The following is a 26,594-nucleotide window of genomic DNA, read 5'->3' as shown; positions in this document are numbered from 1 at the left end:
CTAGGCAGAAAATAACAAACTGGGACAGAAGCAATTTTTCCCCCTCCTTCTATTTCTTCTTCTTCTTCTTCTTCTTCTTCTTCTTCTTCTTCTTCTTCTTCTTCTTCTTCTTCTTCGTCTTCGTCTTCTTCTCCTCCTCCTCCTCCTCTTCCTCCTCCTCCTCCTTTTCCTTCCTCTTCTTCCTCTTCCTCTCCTCCTCCTCCCCCTCCCATGTTTTGGCCTTCCTGAAAGATTCTGGTGACTGGAAGGTGATAAATCTTTTGTATAGATAACTAGTTAAGAACCTGACTCTTGCGTAGGACAGAGGCAATGAGTTACAGAATTCATTTGCAAAGGTGGCAGTCAGTTGGCTGGTGGTGTGTTCTCTGCTAGAGAAATTCTTCTTTATTATATTTTCACGTTGTGGATCCTTCACTGTGCTGTATGGCATGCTAGTAGCTTTTAGATTAATTCACTTAGCACCTGTCTCAAAAGGCTATAGAGGCAGCTCCTAAAACCAATGCCCCACCCCCCCAGGGAAGGCCAAAGGCTTTTCCTGCACAGGCGCCTGCTTGTACTTAGGACCAGCTGGGGGCTGCTCTCCTCTGTATCTGCTCTTCCTAATTCAGGAAGTCGAGCGTTGAAAATTTCCACTAGTGTTTCTTAAGCTGGTTTATACAAACCCCATAACTTGACTGCACATTCTGAGGGCGGTTTCTCTTCCCCTTTAAAAAAAAAAAAAAACCCGAGCTAGGCAGGCTTCTTGCTTCTTGGAGTGCCCAGATGGTAGTGGGAGTCAAGGAGTTGGGGTCTAGTTCCCTGCACCGACACCGCAGACTCTGACTACTAAAGCCCATGGAGTAAGAGAAAACTAGAAAACTGAAAGTTCAGGATAATAAACAACAGGAAACAGTTACCTCAAGACTTCTTGATAAGGGAAGGGCTTATGAGCATTTTGAAAAGGTTTGTTTAATCCTCAATAAATATATGGGAAGTTTTTCTAGAGAAATAATTGCAATCCCTGCCCCAGATAAGGGGCGATTGTGAAAACTCCTCACCACAGCCCTCCTTTCTTTTTCCTTTTGGCTTTTACAAACCAGCTGGTGGCTGAACAGCCTTTCAGCATTTTTTTTTTTTTTAAAGACAGCTTCACTGTGTAGGCCAGGCTGGCCTTGAACTTGTAAAATTCTCCTGCCTCAGCCACCTTTCAGCTTTCAGAGGCAAGCTCCTTAGCACACCCTTAGCTGATTCCAGGCCCTCTCTGATTCTGTGGGTTCTCTCTCCTGCCTTCAGGTTTGTTGGTGGCGGGATGGACTGCACTGTATAATTACGTCTCTGTGTGAGGATCTAGTGAGGACAGCCTCCTTCTGTAGAAGGAATCTCTAAAAGTGCAGGAACTTTGTTCTGCTCATGTTTATTCTCCTGGATTTTCACCAGTTCAAGCTCTGTGAATTTTGTGGCTATGTAACATAGATTGCAGTAGAAAAATCAATAACTTTTAAGATTTTAAACAGAGACCACTGAAGATCAAATTAAAATATCAAATGATTCCCCTCGCCCTCCACATAGCCTAGAAAATCTGGGACATTGATTTAGGATCCTTCCAACAGTTGATTGAGAAGTTTATCCTTTCATTGGAGTTACTTTAGATCTTAAGTAATCTAATTCATCTGCTGCATTTTCTGTATTTATTTTAATCCTCAACACTGGACAAGTAAGGAAATAGATAAGGGCTTTCCCTACAAATTCTCGTAATACCACACACTTTTAGGTTAAAAATTAACTAATCTTTTACAAGCTAGGGTGTGGCCTGGCTTGCATAAAGCCATCATGACCGGGGCGGGAACGGGCAGGACCTCAGACCTTGCTCAGTAAGTCTGAGTTCCCAGGGTTGAGGACTACCCAGATAGCTGCATAGTTTCAGGAAGCCAGATCGTTAGATTCCGAAGTCTGAACTTGAAACTTCCAGGGCTGGAATACCAGGGTTTCAATGTATATGCCTTAACTTATTGAGAAGATGTGTGGTATCAGGCCTGGCTGAACAGGGTGGAAATGAGAGAGAAAGAGGTCCTACCAGCTGCCACCGACAAAGTCCGCAGCGTTAAACATAGGAGGCCACTCTTGAGTGGCCTTGGAAAGTAGTGTCCTGCTCAAGCAGGGAACCTAGGACTGGGTAGGGAGGCAGAGGCCAGAATAGAACTGTATTTATTGGTTCCGAGGTCAAGCCAACCTTTGATAGAATGGTGTTTTTGTTTCTGGCACAATTGCCTGCTCATATAGTTGTGTTTAGGCTCCGAATGGCCTTTCTTCATCATGCACTTTCCAAACATTGCTGTGCTGTATAAAGACTTTTTGACAACTGCTCACACATATGGATTCTACAATTTGGTTGGGGTGGAGTCAAAAATAGGTTGTGTTGAAAACTACTTTGTTCTAAGCTGCTTTAATCCTAGCACAGAGGCAGAGGCAGGTGGATCTCTGAGTTCCTGGCTAGCCTGGTCTACAGAGTGAGTTTGAGGACAGCCAGGGTTACACAGAGAAACCCTGTCCCTAAAAACCAAAACCAAAAACCAACCAACCAAAAACAACAAAAAACTTTGCTACAAGACATCATAATGACAGTTACACATATGATGATAAATAAAAACATACAAAATAAAACCAATGTAGGAGAGACTATTAATATATTACAAACTATTAATGTAAATGTTATAGTTCTAAGGGGAAAGGGTTTCCTGGTAGTCAGGAGCCCAGGAATAGCACAAGGTTACGTAGCACAACAAACCTCACATGAGATTTATTGGGAAAGACACAAGAAGGTGCCTGCTGCCTCTGCCCAAGAGAGAAGCAGCAGAGAATTGGATGAGAGGCAAGATTATATAAGGTTTCTTGGGGGTGAAGTTTTCCAGGGTAGCCTGGGATTGGTGAGATTTTGTGGCCTAATCTTGGAGGAAACTCAGGGATTGGTGGGTTTTTGAGCTTAGGAATTGGTGGGTTTTTAAAACCAAGAAGTGAGTTTGAATTTTTTTTTTAATTAAAATTAAATTTCAATTTAAAAGGGCCAGGGGAGCAATACAGGGAAAGGATGCCATCATCATTATTTCTGGTGAGCAAGGATTCCTGAAAATAAATGAGGAGATTAAAAAAAAAAATCTCACTTCTTGATTTCTTAAAACAAAAAGCTCGCTAACAAAGATGAAGCATGTTCTGGAGTGAAGCTCAGACCCACACAGCTACGTTTCAGAAAGACAATTTTTGGGTTGGTTTTTTTTGTTTTTTTGCTTTTGTTTTTAATTTTAAAAGTATTTTAATTTGCCAATTTGGGGAGATTGGAAAATAAAAAGAAATGTCCATCTAATCACAGATTTCAAAAGCAAAGATGGATGAAAAAGTTCATCAGTGGTAATATTAACCAGCTCTCCTAAGACACTGAGACAGAACCAGTTTATGTGAAAGGAACAGAGCTTAATTAAGTAAAAGAAATTCTGTTAAATTTGTAATTATATGACATGAGTATGAACATGGCCTTTGGTGGCTATGTGACACGAGTGTGAACACAGCCTTTGGTGGTTATATGACATGAGTGTGAATACAGCCTCTGGTGGTTATGTGACATGAGTGTGAACACAGCTTCTGGTGGTTATGTGACATGAGTGTGAACATAGCCTTTGGTGCTTATGTGATATGAGTGTGAACACAGCCTCTGGTGCTTCCCTGTTCACTCTCTTTGTTTTCTCATTCATTCATTCATTCACTTTACATCCAGATCATAGCACCCTCCCTTCTTTGCTCCCAGTCCCACCCTCTTCCCCCATTCCCCCTCCCCTTATTCTCAGAAAAGGGGAGCTCCCCCCAGCTCCGCAACCCACCCCAGCATGTCAAGTTGCATCTGGACTAAGCACATCTTCACCTACTGAGACTAGACAACGCAGCCCAGCTAAAGGAAAGTGATCCAAAAGCAGGCAACAGGGTCCATGTCAAAGACAGCCCCTTCTCCAATTGCTAGGGGGACCCACATGCAGACCAAGCTGCCCATCAGCTACATCTGTGTAGGGGTCTAGGTCCAGCCCATGCATGCTTGTTGTTTGGTGGTTCAGTCTCTGTGAACACCCATGAGCCTAGGTTAGTTGACTCTGTAGGTCTTCTTGTGGAGTTCTTGCCCACCTCTGGGTCCCTCCATCCTGCCTACAAGAAGTGTAAAGATAAAGATGGAGCAGACAATGAGAGAATGGCCAACCAATGACTGGCCCGTGTTGAGAGCCACCCTATGGGAGAGAGCCAACCCCTGACAATATCAGCGATACTCTGCTATGTTAGCACACAGGAGCCTCACGTTATTGTCCTCTAGAGGTTCCATTCAGGAGCAGAGTGAGACCCAGGGCCAAGCAATAGCTGGAGCTGGGGAATCATGTGAAAGAATGGGGGAAGGGTAGTTGAGTCTGTGTGGTATACTGTTTATTTTTCGGCTGCTGTGATAAAACACCAAGGCCATGGCAACTATGTAAGAAAGAGTTAATTTGGGCTTATGGTTCTGGAAGGAGAAGAGTCCACCATGGTGGAACACAGCTGTAAATTGTAAGCTCTGCAGGAGCTAGAAGCTGACTGCTCACATCTTCAAGCAAAGAGCAAGCCGGAAGTATGGTGCAAGCCTTTAAACCGGCCAAGCCTGCCCCTACTTCCTCCAGGGGAGACCATGCTTTCTAAACCTCCCCAAGCACCTAGGCACTAATTATTCAAACTGTGGTGTTTAAGTAGGGCAGCTCTCATTTAAACAATTCTTACTTTCTTGTCATTTTATTTTCAGTCCTGGTTGCATTGTGGATATATGATAGTAATTTGAATGAATAGATTCTGCAAAATGCCAAACAGTAAAGCTTTTGTTATAAAACACACTGGGAAAGCTAGGTTGTCCAGATGTCTTTGTACTTCTGGGTTCTCTCTTCACACTTTTGAGGTCCTCTAAGCCACCTGTAAGTCTACATAACACCTTCATTGTATTGCTGGTTTGCTAACCTTCTGGGGGATGTGGGGGACAGTAGTCAGGAGACTGAGACCTCTTCTTTTAGACTTCTCTGGGCCTCTCTTGTCCCGTCTGCACAACAGCAGAGTGGAACAGAATTGTGTTTTGCAAAGTGGTTGTACATTATAGTAACTTGAAGGAATAGAACTTTAAAAGCAAGTCAAACAAGCAGAAGACTGTCTCGAGTCCAGCCCAGCAGAGCTGGCTCTGAGTGAACCAGTGACTAAGAAGCTCGGAATTACCCACTTCCTCAGGACCTACCCCCTTAGGATGTTCAGTATAAGGGTAAAAGTTAACCAGGCAGTGGTCATGAGAGCTGTGGCATTTTGACTTCATTGCAGCTGACCTGGCCGACAGGTCACATACTTCAAGTCTTGAGTATCCTTTGGGGAATGATCAACCTTGAAAGGGTAAATGCACCACTTTGAAAATGCAGATTTGATGACTTGTTTTTCCTTCTAGTTACAGATGTTATCGTTGTTCAGAGGAGAAAGTTTGAGAAAACATGAAGAGAAAATGTAGCCATGCCCTTGTACTGCCCAAATAACAAACGCTCAAACAAAGTTCATCACGATATGTAATGGCCCCTTGTTACTTCCTCACATGGGAACTTCACACTGGTCTATTGCTGGGCCTTTAGATCCTTGCCAGTTTTCATATTTAAAAAACAGCATCTTTGTATGAATATAGTTCCACATACCACTTGTACTCTCCTCATTTAAATGTCCAGACAGGGCTTGAAAGATCATAATATGTGTTATGACTTTTCATAAATTTTGCCAAAGGATCTCAGAGGCAGGGTGTAATAGCGTGAACAAGCATGAGCACACCCTTCCCACGCCTTGCCAAGGTGACACGTTAGTGAGTGCTCTCTCCTCTTTGGAATAACTGGGCCACTTGTACTCGTCTCTCCTCTTTGCCTCTCTCATTTATAACTGTTTATTGATCAGCTGCTATGTTTCTGGGACATTCCTCTGTCTCAGAGACACAAAGATAAATGGAATTTAGCTCTTGCCCCTAGGAGAGCTCAAATAAAAATGGTAACATGAAAACCAAATTAGAACAGAGAGATAAACACCGGGGCTGGAGAGATGACTCTGTGGTTAAGGGCACTGGCTGCTTTTGCAGAGGACCTGGGTTCAATTCCCAGCACTCACATGGCAGCTCATGACTCCCTGTAGCTTAAGTTTCAGGGTAGCCAAGGCTCTCTTCTGGCCCCCATGGTCACCAAGCATGTGTACTTGGTACACAGGCATACGTGCAGGGAAAATGCCTATATACATGAAATACATCATTAAGAACAAAAAAAGGAATGCACGCAGGAGACAAGGGTATATACTCTTGATGGAATCTAAGTGGTCTATCTGAGCACACAGTGACTGCCAGTCTGCAAGTCCTGACCAGTATTCTTCAAAACTGTCGAGGTCATCAAAAACAAGGAAACAGAAACAGTCATAGGAAAGAGGAGCCTAAGGAAACTGATGGCCGGTGATAGTAAGCCCTGGATGGGACCATGGGAGAGAAAAATAGATGTCCGGTGAAAACTAAAAGAGTTTGCATATAATGTGGACTTCAGTTAGTTATTATGTATCATTTTGAAGCAAATGTACGATACTAATTTTAAAATGTTACTACCGGTATAGATTGGCAGAAGAATGTATGGAGAAATGTGGCCATATTATTGTCCTAATTTTTTTTTTATAAATTTAAAACTGCTCTAAAAATAAAGTCTATTTAAGATTCAATATATGGGAGGCTAATTGAAAGGAGTTCAAATCAGGAATCATTTATAAATATCTAGGCAGGATAAGAAGAAAAAATCAACATGGAAAATCTTAAACATCTTAAAACATCTTCAGGGCTAGAGAGATGGCAAAGAACACTGGCTACTCTTCTAGAGGACCCTCACTCGATTCCCAGCACCCAGAGCTCATAACTGTCTATAATCCAGCTCCAAGAGATTTGATACCTTTACACAGACATAATGCTGTGAAGACACCAATGCATATAAAATACAAATATGTAAATCATTTAAAAATAAATTCAGATTCAGTGTGAAAGGGGAGAGAAGGGGCTTTTGGTAACGCCAGATCCAATGGCAGCTGAACTGAGAGCAGCTGAGGCCCTGAGCAGAGAACTGTGGCCTGAAGAGGTGGGTAATAATTTGGTGCCTGGCTGAGGATGGAAGTGTTGGATTTGAGTCCCAGCAAGACATTGTACACGCGCGCACGCGCGCGCGTGCGCGCGCCGCACACACACGTACGCATGCACGCACGCACGCATATACTCACTGACTTTGTAGAGAGAGGTAATCACACACAGCGAGGCAAAGGCTTGGGGAAATACATGTTGAATTCATACTCCATATACCCCATTTATTATAATCCATCAATATGCCTCTTTGGCCAGATTCCAAGGCTATTGAGTACCTGGCTGATGCCATTAATAGAGCTGAGTTTCTTTGGAGAAAAATGGAGGATGGATTTGAAAGAATGAATGAAAAGTCTCAAGCACTGGTGCATAAAAAGCTGGGTGTGGCTATTCTGACTGGCGTGTAAGGCTGAGGCCTTCATGTAGCAGAATCTGGCCCTTACCCTAAGGACTTAAGGATGGTGAGTCAGTTTCATCTCTCAGGCCGAATTAGAATGATTATCATAGAACTCCGGTTTTAGAAGGGATTTCAGGGAGTTTCCATGAGAAAGAGTATGGGGGGGACAGCAGTGCTCACTGGGGAATTAAGTGAGTAGGTGTAACAGCCTCTTAGACAGAACTGTAGGATTCAAACAGGACTAACCTGAAACCAGAAACCAGACCTTAGTGTCTGTGTGATGTTCTCTGTGGTATGTTTTCTTTCTCATACACATGGCTTCTTAAAATGTAGGTCATTGTGTTGCAGATTATGGGGACATCATTATAGCTATATGCTAATTGGCTAAGGATCAAATCATTGAGCTTTTGGGCTGGGCAGGCTCTTATGAAATGGCCTGGCCTGGGCTTCATCCATCTCAGATCTGCCTGTTGGATGCTGACTAATAACATCCATCAGACTGCTAATGGGGGTGTAGGCTAAGTCCCTCTGCTCACCTGAGAGAGCCAGAACACAAGACCCAGACACAAGGACTTAAGGAGAGTTACTTGATGAGCCTTGGGGAAGAGAGGAGATGCCAATCAACAAAAAGCATAAGGCTGAAAAGGCAATAGGAAAGCAAGTGCCGAGGTATACAAGAGAGCAGTGTGTGTGGTAGTGGGAGGGGCAGAAGGAGATGGTCAGAGTGGAGGTGGGAGGTCAGCGAAAGCGGTGGGAGCTGCTGAGTGTGGGGGACCTGTGGGAAGGGAACTGCCGCGCAGCCACAGAGCTCCTGCTTTGGCAGGGAATTATCTGCAGAAAGGGGTCTCCCTGAGCAATAATGACATGCTGGTTCCTGCCACTTGATTAAGTTTGTTTCCTAAAAGAGTATTATTTTTTACATTTGTGCATATGTATTTGCCAAATCCCTCCCATCAGGGTGCAGGGAATCTTGTGGGAGAGATGGCAGGAAGAATCTAAGAGCTAAAGAGGATGGAGGAAAGCAAGGCTGTCTAAATAAACATGAGAGATACTCATGAACTCCCAAAGAGGGAGGCAGCATGCTCAGGCCCTTCAGCGGCCTACACCAGGCCCTCTGTGTATATATATTTTGGCTTCCAGTTTAGTGTTTTTATGGGATTCCTAAGTGTGTAATCAAGTGGGTGTCTGATTCTCGTGTCTTCTCTTGGACTCTTTTCCTTCTCTTTGTTAGTTTTGTCTAATTCTGATGAGTTAGCTTTCATTTTATCTTATTTATTTTATTATTATTCATTAGGAGGCTTGTTTGTTTTCTAATGAGAGACAAGGAGTGAATTCAGATGGGAGAGGGAAGGGAGGAACTGGGAAGATCAGTGGGAGAGGAAGCAGTAATCATAAATATTATATGAGAAAAAAATTCCATTTTCAATAAAATAGAAACAATAGGATTAAGTATATTTACTTTTTTAAAAATCTGGTTTGTAATTGATGCCATCAAGTTATTGTGCATCTGGGCTCACTAAATTTTTAGAAAGTGCAGTTGAGAAGATATATAGCAAGAATTTGTTAAGGATAGATGTATTTGAAAAGCAATACCATTTCCTACTCGTAAGGAATTTCATGGAAAAGTCTCTGTGAATCCAGCACTCAGGAGGCAGAAGCAGGTGGACCTTTGTGAGTTCAAGGTCACCCTGGTCTACAGAGTGAGCTGTAAATTTTGGTTCCAGGTCATCATCACATCAGCAGGCATGGTTCTTACTAAATTCTCATTCCTTGACCACATTATCTTCTTTAGTTGAGCAGCAACAACAAAAATAAAGTAGGACAAAAAATATTTACTTAAGGTTTGTGCACATCTACGTGCACCTGGAGGTCAGAAGTGTTTGCTGGATCCCCTGGAATTGGAGTTACAGGTGGTTGTGAGTCACCACGTTGGTGCCGGGAACTGAACCCCAGTCCTCTGCAAGAACAACAAGTGTTCTTAACCACTGAGCCATCTCTCCAGCCCCACTTCATAGCAGTGTGTGTAAATGTTATGGAATCATTATTTCTTCATGTGTGTGTGTGTGTGTGTGTGTGCGCGCGCGTGCGCGTGCGCGTGCGTGCACTTGTGGGGTAACCTCAGGGGTTATTCCTCAGGAGCCCTTCACTTGTTTTTTGGCAGGCTCTCTCCCTAGCCTCTAGCTAGACAAGTAGGCTGTGCTTGCTGGAGACTAGACTAGGTCCCTGCCTCCCTTACACATCTGCCTTTTTGTTTATTTAAAGTATGGTTCTAAGGATCAAATTTAGCTCTTTATCCATGATATCCCCAGACCATGTATCATTGTTTCTATCACTTTTGTTGGGATTGGAATAGGAGGAGGTGGAAAAAAACATAATGGGAATCTATTATCTCTCCAATGTTAAAATCCCTCTGCTTACCCATGTACCCTCAGGCCTAACATGTACCTGGTGGTGGTTTTAGGGATTGAAACTCGGGCATCTTGCATGCTAGAAAAAACTCTGAGCTACGTTCCAAGTTAATACTACATAATGAATGGATACATGATGTATATGTGGAGCTCACCTTTCCCCTACTTGGCATCAGCATAAACACCTGATGGCTCCTTTCACAATGGAGGGTGGGACTTATTTTATGCCTTCTCACCTGGCTGCATCTTCTTTCAGCTTTACAATGTTTCCCCCAAGCTGCTTCCTGCCTTTTCACCCAGGAATCCAATGAAGGATTTTGCTGAATAAATGACTTTTAATTGCTTTGATTTCTCCCGCTGGACAGCACGAAGGGGAGTGTATGCATTGATGGGATGGCGCTTGGTGGCGAAACCTCTGTCAAGTTGAAAGAATGAGACCCAGTGACTGTGTGTTATGAAGCCCGGTGGCAACAAGCCAGCTCTAATGCTGACTTCCTTCATTTCTAACTAAGGTGTCAAGATTTCCACATTGCATTTGCATTTCCTGTTGCCATACTGTTTTGTTAATGATTACATCTCCCGTTGCCCTGATAAGAGTTGATCATAAGCCAAGGGCACTCTTTCATTTAATGTAGCACACCGTTTCTTTTGGAGAAAACACTGTCCTGGTTTTCAGGCAAACCATGAAGAGTGTTCCTATCTGTGCCAGAGATCTATGAAGATGCTGACATTCGGAGCATCCACTAGTCTTCATGATTGTACTTGCCTGGTGAAATACATTCCACATGTTAAGAAAATAAACTGGAAAAAAAAAAAAGTTCCAGTCAGGACCACAATTCAGATTTCTGATGCCGCCTCTTGCTTCAATATGGGAAGAACTGATTGGCAAAGTGTGTTAGAGAGGAAAATTCCCCAGCCTTGGGCTGGACTGGGTGGCAGTCCAACAGCACAGACTGGCCACCTAAGCTCTTGAGATGGGGCTTGAGAGTCTGGGGAAAGAGACATTGCGTCTTGCAGCCATTTTGAATAATATTTCTGCATCCTGCATCCTTGGAGTTTGGCTCCAGCTTTGTTGTTGCTCCAGTTAGTTCTGGTTATGTGGTAATAGAGCAGTTGGTGGTGGCGGGGGTGGGGGTGGGGAACGTCCCTGTCCACATTCTTCAGGCGTGTTGTTTCCAGAGAAATTTTTATGGGAAAAGTAAAGCAGAGATTGCTGGGGACCTGAGGAAGAGGGATAAAGGAAGGAGGAGGAGGAGGAGGAGGAGGAGGAGGAGGAGGAGAAGAAGGCGGCTGCAGGCAGAATGTTGGGAACTGGAAGCTCAGTGAAAGGATTGGTCTTTTCTTGAAAAATGACGTCAAATGTGGCATGATATAGAACATCAAAGATTTTTTTTTTTTAAGTGTAAAAAGTGACCGGCTGCTCTATTAATGTTTGTTTGGCTTGCCTCCCCTTTTTGGAGTTTGATCTTTCGGTGATCTTCAGCTAAGAAGATACCAATTTTTTTTTGTTTTTGTTTTTGTTTTTGTTTTTCGAAACAGGGTTTCTCTGTGTAGCCTTGGCCATCCTGGACTCACTTTGTAGACCAGGCTGGCCTCGAACTCACATCGATCCGCCTGCCTCTGCCTCCCGAGTGCTGGGATTAAAGGCGTGCGCCACCATGCCCGGCTGATACCAGTATTTTTTAAATTAACCTTTTTTGTTGTCGTTGTCTTTTAAGACAGGGTTGTGTAGCCTGGGGTGGCCCCCAACTTGATCAGAGGGCCACAGTGTCCTTGGCTTTCTGATCCTCCTGGCCTCTCCTCCAGAGTGTTAGGATTATAGGCCAGCACCTCCACGCTGGATTAGATTTCTGGGGCCCTGGGGGTTGCATGTCAGGCTTTCTGAATGCTAGTCACAGCTCTAGCCAGGAGACTGATTTATATATGGTTTTTCAACCTCTAAAATAATACATGTTTATGTCAGATAAAGTGGAAGACACCAAAAACACATCAAAGTTTTGCCACCGTGATGTGTCCCAGAGGAGAACGTCATGGACATTTCCTAGTCTAGTTGTAACACGTGGAACACACAAGTAGTGAACAGCTGTGTATGTGTGGAATCAACGTCCTCTACCTGTATCGTAAGTGCTTGCCATAGCTGTGACTATGCCTTACTTGTATTGTTTTAATAGTTGTATAATCGTGTTTCACTTTATTATGCCTTTGTAATTTATGGCTTTGGATCACTTCAGTGTGTGTCTTTGGATCTCTGCTTCAGTCTAAATATCCACAGACTCATCTTACAGCTCTGGGCGCTTTCACTTAACTCCAGTCCAGTTGCCTTTTAGAAAATGTCAATCATTGCCCCCAGATGTCACTCAAGTCCTCTGGCTACCTGTCAGCTCCTAGAGATTATCTTGTAGTTGATGTAACTATTTAAATTATATTGTAGCTTTCATGTAGCACTCACGAGGATCGTAGGTGAACAACTTGATAAACCCGCTAGCTGTCTTCATCTCTCGGGTGAGGCTATAGAACATTCCAGAGTTTCAGAAGTCTTCCTAGGGCTCCCATTAGTTACTGTCATTTTTTGTCACCTGGTAACAGCGGCTTATCATTCTCTCTGTCTCTTGATGGATCCATGTCACCTTATCTTGAACTCCCAAGAAGAGAATTGCATGGACATGTAGCAGCGTTGTCTACAGTTTTCATGCTATGTAGCATTCCATGGATACATGACAATTTCATAGTTACTGTGTGTAGTCATTTGGGTTACTGTGACTAAAGGTCATCATCAACATCTTTATCTTTTGTTTGAGACAAGTTCCGTGTAACCCAGATTGGCCTCAAACTCTCTCTGTAGGTATAAAGAGAAAACCAACTCCTGCAGCTGGTCATCTGACTCCACAGGCACACCGAGGCATGCACACTCACCCAAATACTCATACACAAATAAGTAAGTAAGTAAATAAACAAATAATAAATGTAATTCTTAAAACATGGTGCAATACTCTAAACAGGGAAATAGTATGTGACCTGTGGGCCTTCTTCAGGTCTTGCTGGTGCTGTTTTTCTGGGTCATAAATCCCGCTGTGCTGATATGTCTCTCTAATCCAGTGTAGATCTATTCTCCCGTCCTTCCTGGCTTTTAATGCTCTCAGAGTCCAGGCAAGTTCTTCTCCATAGAATCCCTCAGTGTGGGTTTGCCCAGTACTTCCTCAGTATTGCACCTCTGCCTGTTTGGTAGGAACACACTGGTTAGGACCTATGTCCTTGTTCGTGCCACTGCATCAATCAGGAAGCACATATATTAATTGAGTCTCTTGCTAGCGATGTCAAACGCCTTCCTACAAGTGACTATAATAGCCTTCCAGGTTACCTTTTCCCCCCTCTTTGCAATTATCATCTTGTAGATAGGTATGCCGAGCATAAAAATATCTTTTCTCTCTGCATATTTTCACCAACTAATTTGGGAACCCATTGGTGAAATGTTATTTTCTTTTAAAGGAAAATAATGGGCAATTTGATAGCAAAATGAAAATATTTCATTACTTTACTTCCTTCTTTTATTTTTAGCAAGGTGGACTATCTTTAGCAGACACTCAGTCTTCTTGATAATGTCCTAGGAATTTCCTATACTCACCTTTTCCACTGTGGTTTTTTTGAGGGGGGGTAGTTTTTATTTAAGACAGGGTCTCATTATGTAGCCCTGGTTGCCTGTAATTTGTTGTATAAAGCAGAATGGCTTTGAATTCACCGAGATCCACCTTCTTCTGCCTTCTGAATGCTGAGATCCAAGGTGTGCATTACCTTAGATGACCTCAACATTGTTTTGTGGTGTGTGTGTGTGTGTGTGTGTGTGTGTGTGTGTGTGTGTGTGTATGTTTCAAAGTTGTCCACTGTATACCATCCAGCAAAATCTTATCAGTAATATATTTCTATTCTTTTTCTGTAAGGAAAAAGATATTTGTAATTTGAGAGACAAAAGGAGTATAAAACAGAGACCACTCCCTTCTGGGTGTGGGTGTAGCTATACCATACTTAGTCCCCATAATCTTTCCTTCCGTGACCTCCCTTCTGTGACTCCAAGTCAGTCCTGTCATTTGGGTGTTGTAAATGACTGTGGTGTGTCAGGAACCTTGAGTAGAGATTGAGGTGTCTAAACTGTCCAGGCAGAACATACTTTAGGAAATATATATTTAGAAGTGATACCCACAAATTGTAACAGCGAAACCAACAGTCCAGTTAGTTCTATGTGCATTGCAGAGAAGGATGACACTCCGGAAGCTCCAACTGTGTTCTCTTCCACTCAGTCCTGCCCTCTGGATGGCCCTGAGGGTGGCCTTAGAGCTGCCTTCTTCTCATGCTCACATCACACATGTCCTCAGACAGAACAGAACCATGGGCCCCTCAGGTTGGAGTTGTGTATTTCTGAATAATTGTAACCGGACAGAGAAGAGACCAGCACCCACTATCACTTAGTCTTACCTCTGTCTGAGCACCTCTGATACCCTGTTCTGTTCTTTTAATATTAACCGAAATTTTGGTTCCATAAGGGATTGTATGAAGTTTATCAACACAATGGGTTATAAATGGTCTAGTCTTGGTTTCCTGCTCACTGCCCGAGTGCCACAGTGGGATGAGATCCGGCACTTCTCACCTTTGCTTTGAGTACTCCTGGTGTAAGCAGGCACAGGCTACATGGCCTGAAATAAGTTGCGAGAATTTCCACAAACACAGCAGTCTCTCCTAAGATTTAGAAAAATGTTCTGTAACCAGTACTTTTCTTCTTCTACTTCAGCTGACCCCAGACCTGGTTGATTCACCAGATTCATAACTAATAATGGAAGACATTACTTTTGAAAAGAGAAACTTGTTTAGTGTTTTTGCAAGTTAATTTTGGGCTGGGCTGCAGCTCAGTGGTGAAGTGCTTGCCTGGCATGCATGCATAAGGCCTTGGGTTCTAAAGTGGGCATCCATGTTTGCATGTGGACATGCTCTCTCTCTCTCTCTCTCTCTCTCTCTCTCTCTCTCTCTCTCTCTCTCTCTCTCTCTCTCTCGTGCACACACACACGCATCACACTAGCCACCTTCATACTGTCTATAAGAGATGGATTTAAAATATGATGATTGTGGGCTCGAGAGATGGCTCAGTGGTTAAGAGCACTGTCTGCTCTGATCCTCCAGAGGCCCTAAGTTCAGTTCCCAGCAACCGCATGGTGGCTCACAACCATCTGTAATGGGATCTGATGCCCTCTTCTGGTGTGCAGACATACATGCAAAGCACTCGTATACATAAAATATATGAACTAATAAACCTTTATTTGCCTGATTGTGGTGGCACACACCTTAATCCCAGCACTCAGGAGACAAAGGCAGATTGATCTCTGAGTTCAAAGCCAGACTGTTCTACAGAGCTAGTTCCAGGACAACCAGGGTTACACAGAGAAACCCTGTCAAAAAAAAAAAAAAAAAAAAAAAAAAAAGGTATGATGACTGTATTAGTAACTTTTCTGTTGCTATGGTAAAACACCATGACCAAAAGCAAAGTATTTAAGAAGGGGTTTATTTTGGCTTGTGGTACCAGAGGGGTAAGAATCCATCATAACAAGGAGGTGTGACAACAGAACCTGAGAGCTCACATCTCCAGGCACAAACATGAAACAGAGAGAGTGAACTAGAAGTTGGGTTAGGCTGTGAGCTCTCAAAGCCTGCCTCCAATGGCATACTTCCTTTATCAATGCCAACTTCCTAAACCTCTCCAAACAGTGTCACCACTTGGGGACTAATTGTTCAAATGCCTGGGCCCATGGGGGAACATTTCTATTCAAACAACGACAACACATACAATACTTTCAATAAATAAAAACCATCCATACCATGCAACCCTTGGCCCCTGCATCTTCCTCACATATTCTGCTGGTTCTCTGAACCCCCGGGGATCACAATAGCATTTGTAAGGTTGCCCTCCCAGCTGCCTCTGGGTCCGGCTACTCTCTGTGAATTTCCATAGGCTAGTTGTGAGCTTCATGGTGACCTCACTCAGCCACATGAAGAATGGGCACCGTCCAGAAGGAGCACACGTGTCCTTAACTTTGTTTTGGACTTTTTTTTTCCTTCAATAGCTGTAGGGTTTCTGTGTCTTTCAAAGGTTATTATTGGTTTTCTGTGTTTTATTTCCTTTAGCTACTTCAAGTTAGAATCACAAAGAGGTCAAATTCCATACAGAGTGTGTGTATGTGTTTTACTGGAATTTGAACCCAAGGCCTTTTGCATGCTGAGGAACCACTTTGTTGGCCTTCTTTTTATTTCATGTGTGTGTATGTTTGACCTACATGTATCGTTGATGCCTGCAAAGTCCAGAAGAGGGCACCAGAAGCCCTGGAAATGGAGTTACAAATGGTTGGGAGACACTATTGGTTGCTGGGAGTCAAACTCAGGCCCTGTGGAAGAACAGCCCGTGTTCTTTATTGCTGAGCTACCTCTCAGCCTGACTGCCTCCAACTCCACCTTTTCAAATTTTACAGAGCCAAGTTGCACAGGCTGGCTTGGTCTCACTTACTTTGCTTTCTTGCATCCGAGGCCGGCTTTGAACATGTGACCAGCCTGCCTCTTCCTCCCTAACTACTGGGACTGAAGGTCTGCTGCACCAGCCCCAGCTTCTGTTTCTGCCTCCCCACATCTCCAATCCCTCCCCTTCAGTGCTAGGGATTTAGCTTGGGGCTTTGCACATGTCAGGCAGGCTCTCTGCCACTGTCTCCCCCCGCCCCCATCTTTCCCTCCATATGTCTGTTCAAGACCCACAGTCCTCTTTGCCCAACCCAGAATATCTACTTGCAGCACTAATGCCCTGACATCTAACACTCTTCACTGCTCACCCGAGGCCACAAAACCTCTTAAAAGAGTCACCTGAGCTCTGGCTTCTGTTCTGTTTTTGTACCCGTGTGCGGCTTCTGCTCATGACGTCCACTGGTTTAGTTTAGTGTGGACTAAAATAGGATTAAAAACTAGGAGAAAGAATTTAGCGTCAGATATGACTTTCAGAGCTTGCTCTGTCCATGTGTAAATTCACTGAGAATGACTAATTTAAATAAAACATTGTTAAAGAGACCATTGTTCTATAAAACATGAAGGTCGATGCTGCTGAGTTTAAACTGAGCCTACAATGGCTAGTGCTGGCACCAGGGCAGGGAGACTGACCCAGCTCAGTGGCGGCTGGCTGTGATCCCACGGTCAACAGTGTACAGTCCCCATGTGGAGAAGCTCCAGTTCCTTTAATCCTTGGGTTTCTATTCTCCCACAGGTAGCTTTTTATCACCAGAAAGTGTTTATCATGCACTTCCTAACAGAGGAAGATTTCTCTCCAACTACATTCTATAAAGGGAAAGAGATACATAATTATTTGATAACAAAGAGTCATGAAAATAATTAAAATTCCAGGTATTTTTAGACATATTACAAAGAGAGGAACTTAAAAATGAAGTTTATAAAACATGATACTAACATAAAAACAGGCATGTAAAATGGAAGACAGGGCCCAGAAATAAACTCACACAGCTACAGCCACTTTTTTTTTTTTTTTCAAAGCAAAAATGTCAAAAATACACATTAGAGAAGATGTCCTCTTTGATAAATGGTGTTTGGGAAGACTGGATGTTGCCATGTGAAAGACCACAGCTAGATCCATCTCGCACTTAGCCAAAGAATCAACCTCACAGTCTATCAAAGACCTTAATGTAAGACCCCACATTTGAAACCGCTAGAGGAAAACATGGACAAAAGACTTCAAGATACCGGCATAGGTAAGGACATTGTAAAAGGGGCTCCAAGAGCTCAGGAAATAATTCTAAATATTGGCAGATGTGGTTATATGCAACTTAAGAGCACTCCAAGGGCATCTGCTCACGAAATAGGCAAATGAACTGAACAAACAGTTCTCAAAATAGGATATAGCAAAAGCCAATAGAGACTAAAAAAAAAATAGTTCAACACCCTTAACCTTAGGGAAATGTAAATGAACATAGAAATGTCATCTTACTCCAGGCAAAATGACAGTCATCTAGAAAAAGTACCAATGAACAATAGCAAGGATGTGAAGGAAAAGGAACCATCATATACGGCTAGTGGGAATGTAAAATGATTCAGCCACTGTGGGGATTAGTGTGGAGACACCTAAAAACTAAAAATAGACCGTAACTTATAATCCAGTGGGAGCACTGGTGGGTGTACACCCCAAATCATCATACCACAGGGTACCACAAAGATAATTTACATGGATACTAAATATATCTATGTTTACTACAACAACACTCACAAGAGCCAAGGCATCAACCCAACCAAGAGGTCCATCAATGGATGAATGGATAAGGAAAATGTAAAACACACACACACACAGACACACACACACACACACACACACACACACACACACACACAGCCATAAAAATGAATTATGTCATCTTCAGAAAAATGGGGGGAGCTGGAGACTGCCATGGTATGCAGAAATAAACTAGACTCAGAAAGACAAACATGCATGCTTTCCACCAAATGCAGATTCTAGGTTTAAATAATATGTCTGTAAATACACAGAAAATAGAATGAAGGCTATGAAGTGGGAGAAAGGGGCTTGCAGGGAGAAGAACGAGGTAGAGCTGTGGGAGGAAGGAAACAAGAAGTTTATAATACGATCCAAGTATCACATGTGTATAAAGATGTGCTTCTATATAGTTTTAAGGGGTCTGAAATACTGAACTAGTATTCGGATACAGGTCAAAAAAACTTATTTTCTTTTCTAGATTTTCCCACGTGTCTTACACGTCTTTTGTTTTATCTTGATTTGCACATATGTATATATTCATATATATGCTGTCTGCGCATGCATGTGTGAGTATGTGTGCACACGCTGAGAGGGCCAGAAGACACCTATGGAAGCTTGTCCTCATCTTCCATGTTGTTTGAGATGAGATTTTTTATTGCCTCCCCCTTCATAAGCTTATTTGCTGGCCTTTGAACTTCAGGTGTGTCTCCTCCTCCTGTCTCGAGCGAGGAGATGGAGATTACAGACATGCACACTTTGGAGACCCTAACTCCCATCCTTATGCATGCAGGATAAACACTTTGCCCTCTGAACTCCATTACAAGTTCAATATTTCTTATGTTAGGAATATTTTATAGTATTTTCATTCAACTTCAACTCTCCTGGGAACGTTTTATGCTTTTGAAAAAGATTAAACAGTTACTATCCTTGTTAGTCTGTTATTAACGTGACACAGCTAGTTATTCTGAAAGAACACCAGTTGAGAAAATGCTTCCATGCAAATACTTGTAGGCAAGTCTGTGGGGGCGAGGGTTTCTTGGTTACTGATTAACATGAAAGGTCCAGCCCACTGGGTTCAGCATCACCCTGAGTGCTATGGGAAAGCAGGTTGAGCAAACCACGTGGAACAAGGCGGTAGTAGGCAGCACCCTTCCATGGCTTCTACCCAGTTCCTTCTGCCAGGTTCCTGCGCTGCCTTGGTATTCCCCCATGATGGAGTGGAACCTGTAAGCCAAACACACCCTTTCCTTCCCAAGTTGCCTTTGGTCTTGGTGTTTCATCACAGCATCAGAATGCAAAGGAAGACAATAACATTGATCCACTGTTAGATTTTTCTTCCTTCTTTCTTAATTACCATTGACATCTGTCATGGCATGAATGAGACATGTCTCCCTCCCATCTTCTCCATCGTTGGAGCACTTGGTCCCCACATGGAGGTGCTCTTTGAGGAGGGTTACAGGCTGCGGCCTTGCTGGAGGAAGTACATCACTAGGGGAGGGCTAACAGCCTCTGACACCTCCATTTCACTCTTCGGTCGTGCTTGTATTTGAAGATGTGAGCGCTCAGCTTCATCTTCTTAACCCAAGCCTTTCTCTTGCTGCTGTGCCTCCCCAGTATGATGGACTCTTATCTCTCTAGAGCCATAAGCCAAAATAAGCTTTTTATACGTTGCCCTGGCCGTGGTGTTTTATCACAGCAATGGAAAAGTAACTAATGTACCGTCTTTGCAACAAAGTCCCAAATATTGGTCATGGCCCTAACCTTGAGGGGATATTCATCAATCCCTGTGGTGTCCTCTTGTAGCCTTCCTTAAGGAAAGAGAATGGCGCTCAAGGTCTCTCCCCAGCTCTTTCCTGATGCCAGCAGCATAGAAAACATAGTGTTCTTCTGTGCTAATGGGATTTCTTTCTTTCTTTCTTTCTTTTCTTTTCTTTTCTTTTTTTTTTTTTTTTTTTTTTTTTTTTTTTTTTTTTTTTTTTTGGTTTTTCGAGACAGGGTTTCTCTGTGTAGCCTTGGCCATCCTGGACTCACTTTGTAGACCAGGCTGGCCTTGAACTCACAGCGTCGAGCCGGGCGTGGTGGCGCATGCCTTTAATCCCAGCTAAAGGGAATTTCTTAATGTGTCGAAAAGTTCTGGCGTCAGAAAGGATCACTTTAAGCCAAAAAAGAAAGAAAAAAAAAGAAAGAAAGAAAGAAAAAGAAAAAAAGAAAAGAAAAGAAAAAGAAAAAAACCACTATATTCTTAGAGAGCACAGGAGCAGATTTAGGAAAGCAGATGTTGAGTACACTACTCCTGCCCTCCAGTGAAGTTTTGGCGTGTATTTTTGTTGTTACCATTTCTTTAAAAGTTGCTTTAGGGTGTCTCTTTTTATTGTTGTAGGGACCTGGCTTAGCTGTTTGGTCACCCCCAGCCATGTCTGACACATGGTTTGTATTTGATCTTTGTCTCTCTTCATCTGGTGACAGTGAAGAAGGGTTGCCAGAGGACTCAGTTTGGGAGCACCACATCATACTGCCATTGTCAAATGTTCTTAATTAGATGGTAGGAATTTGTTAGGCCTTTATATTTAAAATAAAATAGTATCACCAAAAAAGCTTGAATGGATATTTTCTCCTAAAAACTAAAAATTTGGTTTTAGCCAATTCAGTAATACAAATAAATTTTTTGTGTTTTCTTAAATATAAAATAATTTCAGGTAGTATTAATTCTAATGTAATTCTAATTGGAATTGCACTAAATGATGGGCTAATTTAAGGGTAGTTGGCCTCTATATAATATGGAATCTTCTTACTCCCAAACATGGAAGGACTCTTTAATACCCCTAAGTAGAATTTTAGTATTCTCTAAAAGTCTTGCTAGATTTTTTCCTAGATGCATAATTTTCTGTTACTATTGAACCTTGAGTCTTGACTTTGCAACCATTTTTTAAAGATTTATTTATTATTATGTATACAGTGCTCTGTCTGCATGTACACCTGAAGGTCAGAAGGCATCAGATCACAATATAGATGGTTGTGAGCCACCATGTGGTTGCTGGGAATTGAACTCAGGACTTCTGGAGGAGCAGTCAGTGTCCTTAACCTCTGAGCCATCTCTCCAGCCCTGCAACCATTTTTTAACTACGTAAATTACCTCTTATTTATATGAACTTGATATGAAAACAATAGATACAAAAAAACTATTTTTTCTTCCTTTCCAATTCTTATACCTTCAACACTCTCGTTTTCTTCCCTTCCTCTACTCCTTTTCTCATCTTTCTTCCCTTCCTAGCCCTTCTTCCTTTCTTTTTCTTTCTCATGTTCTTTCTTTCCATGCAATTGCATAGGTGGCAACCCCTAGAATAACATTGAATAGTAGTGATGACAGCAAACATGATTTTCCTACTCTCGACTTTCAGGAAGTAAGTTTAACATTTCACTGTAAAGATTTATGTTTTAATGCAGGGCATAGTGGCACATGCCTGTAATCCTAACACCCGGGAGGCAGAGGCAAGCAGATCTCTGTGAGTTTGAGACAAGCCTGGTCTACAAAGTGAATCCAGGGCAGCCAAGGCTACACAGAGAAACCCTGTCTGAAAAAATAAATAAAAATAAAACAAACAAACAAACAAACAAAAGATTTACGCTTGATATTTTTAGTTTTAGTTTTCTTCCTGGAGTGGTTGTTTAATAAAATATACTGCCAATTTATATGATTGGATTTTTTTTAATCTAGTAAATCATACTTTTGTTCCCCTTTAAGCTACAAACATAATAATTACAAGAGATTTTCTATTTTTGAACCAAGCTTCTACATTTGGAATCCATTCAGTTTTTTCATTATACAATGAATAATTATAATTAATGCTTTATAGGAAATGTTAGTATGCTGTCTAATATACTTTTAAAATAATAATGTATTTTAAATAGATCTCTCTTCTCCCTACATTTTTTCAGTTAGGTATTTTATATGCACAGAAAATAATAGGTAGGTATGAGTCTGTCTGTCTGTGTGTGTGTGTGTGTGTGTGTGTGTGTCTGTGTGTGTGTATCTGTACAAAGATTAACTTCAGGTGTTGTTTCTTAAAACATTTGCCAGCATCTCTCTTGAGACGGTCTTTTCTGAAATACATTTCATGTCATGTAGAGTGTGGGTAGAGGGAGATGAGAGGGCATCACATCCCATAGATAGTTCAAATCTATTTTCTTCTGCTGTCTCTGAATAGTGCAGCTTGGCATGTGGACCAGTCACAGGTTTTAGAATACAACATTGCAGCATGTTGAAGCATCCCACCATGTTGTCTTCTAAGATTCCTATGGCAGGAATTCTTCAGGCTTTCTCCAAGTGGTCCATATCATGCAGCATTTTCCATAAAACCATCTCCCCAGGTCCAGCTTCTCCTCATCTGAATTCATTGTATTATAGACGTTGTTTATTTTAAAGCAGTGAGTAGTTCTGAGCCTTCTCAATGCTGCACCCCTTTAACACTGTTCCTCGTGTTGTGGTGACCCCCTGACTATAACATTATTTTAACTGCTATTTTTGTAACTGTAATGAGTCATAATGTAAATATCTGAAATGCAACCCCTGTGAAAGGGTCATTTAAACCCCCAAAGAGCCACACCCTACAGATTGAGAATTGCTGTTTTAGAGGATTTCTCATTCTGAGATAACCCATAGATATTCAGCCAACATTCGTGAGGTGCCTACAATGTGCCAGACCCTGGATTAGACCCTGGGTCTATGGGGATGGCTACTGCTGTCACTCACTGCTCTTAAAGAACACCACTAGTCTGTCCAGGAGACCGATACGCATAAGGGTGAAAAGGACAAGTTATTTCTCCAAGATCATCAGAATACAACCAAACCAGCTCCTCCTTGCTTAGATTCCTTAACTCCCACAGGAAAAAAAAATGCTAAACCGACATTTTGGAAGAGGTTGACGCAAGGACTCCTGATGGAAATGTTTAGATGGTTTAAAGCTTACCAAACATAGAATTAGGTACAGCTGAAAGTCTTGGGTCTAGGAAAGAAAACAATAAATGTGGACTTTGTAGGAGGAGAAGTCCTTGGAGATTTTTTTTATTACAGTATGTGACATATACATTTCATGCTTATGACTTGAGTATGGTAAGTTGAGAGAATGTTAAAGTGGGAAAAGGCATTGTGAGCATGAATAATCAGATAAAGCTTCAAGCATGTGGGCACCCCGCTCCTGTTAATTCTACCCAGAGCTTTCACCCAAAGAAGAATTAACTGTTCCATGACCAGATAAGAGGATTCTTCTAGATTCCTGACTTTGTACTTAGGAGAAGGAGGTCACCCTAGATAGTCCTGCTTGGGACATGGGACATTATGTATTTGGGGTGACCCCTCTTGAGCTACAGAACAGGGGCCACAAGCTATGGCCTGGTGGATCAAAGGCTGACCACAGACATATTTTATTCATGTGTGGGTTTAGTAGTGGAACCTTGTTAGGTTTCCTCCTCCTCTTCCTCCTCCTCCTCTTCCTCCTTCTCTTCCTCCTCCTCCTCTTCCTCCTTCTCTTTTTCTTCCACTTCCTCTTTCGATCCCCCTTCTTCCTCGCCTCTTCTATTTTGTTTTATTTTATTTAAGAAAATAGGCAATGTTATGGCACTGGCTTCTCTGCAGTATACAGGAGGCATGTTTGTAGTTATAGCAGCCTGCTGGCTGCACAGCATGTTATCAATCCCCACTGCTCCCTCCTGTCTTCTGAAACTTCATTTGCTGATCCTTATCACTTGCATGACCCGGGTAGACATTTTAGTTTGCTACTTCTGATCTAGAAAACTCCAGAGAGAGCAGACACTAGAAGCCTTTTGCTACACCAAATACTAAGATGTCCCTATTAAATGGTCAACTGGTTGTCCCTGTGGTAAAGACTGTACTGTGATTAGGCCACATTAGTGTTGATGGACGTATGTACAAAGTAGCTACTGACTACTGATCAGTATGGCGGGCTTTAGTTGCTGTTGTTTTGGGACACCTTGGTAGGATTCAGAGCTTTGAGCTTTTTCCCTTCCTTAAAATCTTCCCAGTGGCCATTTAGATGGACTGACCACCTGCTTCATTGATGCAATAGCTAGGAGCTCCATTCTGGGCAAATCTTATGGGACAGGATGTGCAGTAAATTATGTAGCAAGTCAAGAAATTGGAAAGAATATACCAGAAGCAGAGAATCACACAGTAAAGAGCCAGTGGTGGGAAGAAATGTGCCACATGGAAGGAACATATAAAAAACAAACAAAACAACCCTGATCAACAAGGTATCCTAGTTAGGATTACTACTGCTACAATGAAACACCATAATCAAAGCAACCTGGAGAGAAAAGGGTTTACTTGGCTTAAGCTTCCATATCATGGTTCCTCATCAAAGGAAATGAGGGCAGGAACTCAGTAGGGCAGGAACCTGGAGGCAGGAGCTGATGCAGAGACTAAGGAGGGATGTTCATTACTGGCTTGCTCCCCATGGCTTGCTCAGCTTGCTTTCTTATAGAACCCAGGTCCACCAGCCCAGGAATGGCTCTACCCACAGTGGTCTGGGCCCTCCCCCATCGATCACTAATTAAGAAAATGCCTTATAGCCAGATCTTACGGAGCCCTTTTCTCCACTGAGGCTCCCTCTTCTCCAATGACTCTATCTTGTGTCAGCTTGACATCAAACTTGTCAGGACACAAGGGTAGAGGAAGAGTAGAAAAGCATCAAAGATCAGTATGTTAGATCCATTAACAAAAACAGTTTCCAGCCTGAGCACAAACGCAGTATGCTCGTGACTGTGGTGTTCATTACCCTGGCTGGGTTTGAACCACTTTGGAAACCAATGATGCACAACTTTCGGAGCATCTGTATGGGTGTTTCTGGAGAACACTAACAGAGCTAGGAAGACCCTCACCTTAGACACGGGAGGTACTAGCCTATGAGCTTGGGGCCCAGACAGAACACAAAGGGAAGAAAGTTAGAAGCCCGCTGAGAACCAGAGTTCTATGTCTTGCTTCTTGTCTGCCATCATGTGAACAGCCGTCTTCTTCCATAGCTACTGCTGTCATCATTTTCTGCCTTGGTACCTGGAGACAAGCCAGCATGGACTAAAGTCTCTCAAACTGGGAACAAAGTGAGCAATCCCTTCTTCAAGTATGCGCCTGTCTATATTTTTTGTTAAATTGACAAGAAAAATAACAAGATAACTATATAATATCCCATTTTCAATCCATTATTTGTCGCACTTCATGCTGCCATTCAATTAAAGCTTGCTCTTTTACTAAAGTAAGCACTATATGACAAGACTCAGAGATGGAGGTCTTACTGTTCTTCATATTGAAATATTACTCATTTAATATGTGGAGCCTAAGTATTTGGGGCACGATGATAATGTTGATATAAACGGGAATGTGGGCGTGAGATGTGGAATTGTGGGTGTGAAGGAATATAGTCAACCCAGTAGGTCAGTTAAGAAATTTGGCTCCAGGTGTAGAAAGCCATGTTAAAAGTTGCTTGAACTTTTTTCTACTCAATGACAACAAGGAGTCTGGAGACTGGTGAGTGCTAAGACTTGTTTCACTCTTCCACAAAGGCACGAAAGACTCACGCTGTTCGCTTTTTCAGCTCCCTCCCTCTGTCCTAAGTTGGGGTGTCTCATGATGTGAAGGCAGCTCTCATTGCTTAGACAGCAGAATCATGTTCAGGTTGAGAAGAAGATGGTAGTGATTGGGGGGGTGGTATATTCTCTCTCTGCGTCGCTCTCCTTTATTGTTTGTTAGCTAGTTAGCCAGCTAGTTAGTTAGTTTTTAGTAGCAGGCTTTTGCTCTTTAATTTTGGCTGGCCTTAAACTCATTATGTACTCATCTCTGCCTCTTGATGGCTGGGATTCTAGAAGTTCACCACCAAACTCAAGGCACCACATGGTGTCTGTATTCTTTTTGTAAATGAAGCTAAAGCATAACCAGCTGACAGCTCCCCTTTTTGCTTCTCACTAACAGACAGGATTGGGTCATGTGGTCCCTGGGTTCCATCTTTGTAAAGGAATATGGGGAAGTAGAGGTTAAAGACACCCAAGGAACAGGCTTTGTTAACCTTAAATTTTCTTAATGTTGGTGAAAAAGGAAAAACAGCAGCTGAGAGACACTGGGTTAGAGGGAAAAAACTGTAGAAATGAACCAATCTATTTACTACAGGAATGTGTTGACGGAAGAATGGAAACTTAATGGAAACTTGCAATCGTTTTGAGATGGGGACGTGTTCTGCTTATGTGTCTACAGGGAATGAAAAAAAATATGGTTTCCAACAAAACTTATAATGATTAGAATAATGATTAGAATTGACCAGGGAAGGCCTCTTACTAACT

The 26,594-nt window shown here is 42.4% G+C and overlaps 1 protein-coding gene across 1 annotated transcript in view; it reads left to right on the top strand.

Annotated features, from left to right (window-relative positions):
- The window catches only part of Sgpp2 (sphingosine-1-phosphate phosphatase 2), a 121,899-nt gene that overhangs the window by 1,113 nt on the left and 94,192 nt on the right, over nucleotides 1–26,594 (top strand). The gene's annotated exons all lie outside the window — the stretch shown is intronic.

This window comes from Acomys russatus, chromosome 12 (genome assembly GCF_903995435.1).
Source record: "Acomys russatus chromosome 12, mAcoRus1.1, whole genome shotgun sequence".
NCBI lineage: Eukaryota > Metazoa > Chordata > Mammalia > Rodentia > Muridae > Acomys > Acomys russatus.
This window is presented reverse-complemented; position numbering and strand designations above follow the sequence as displayed.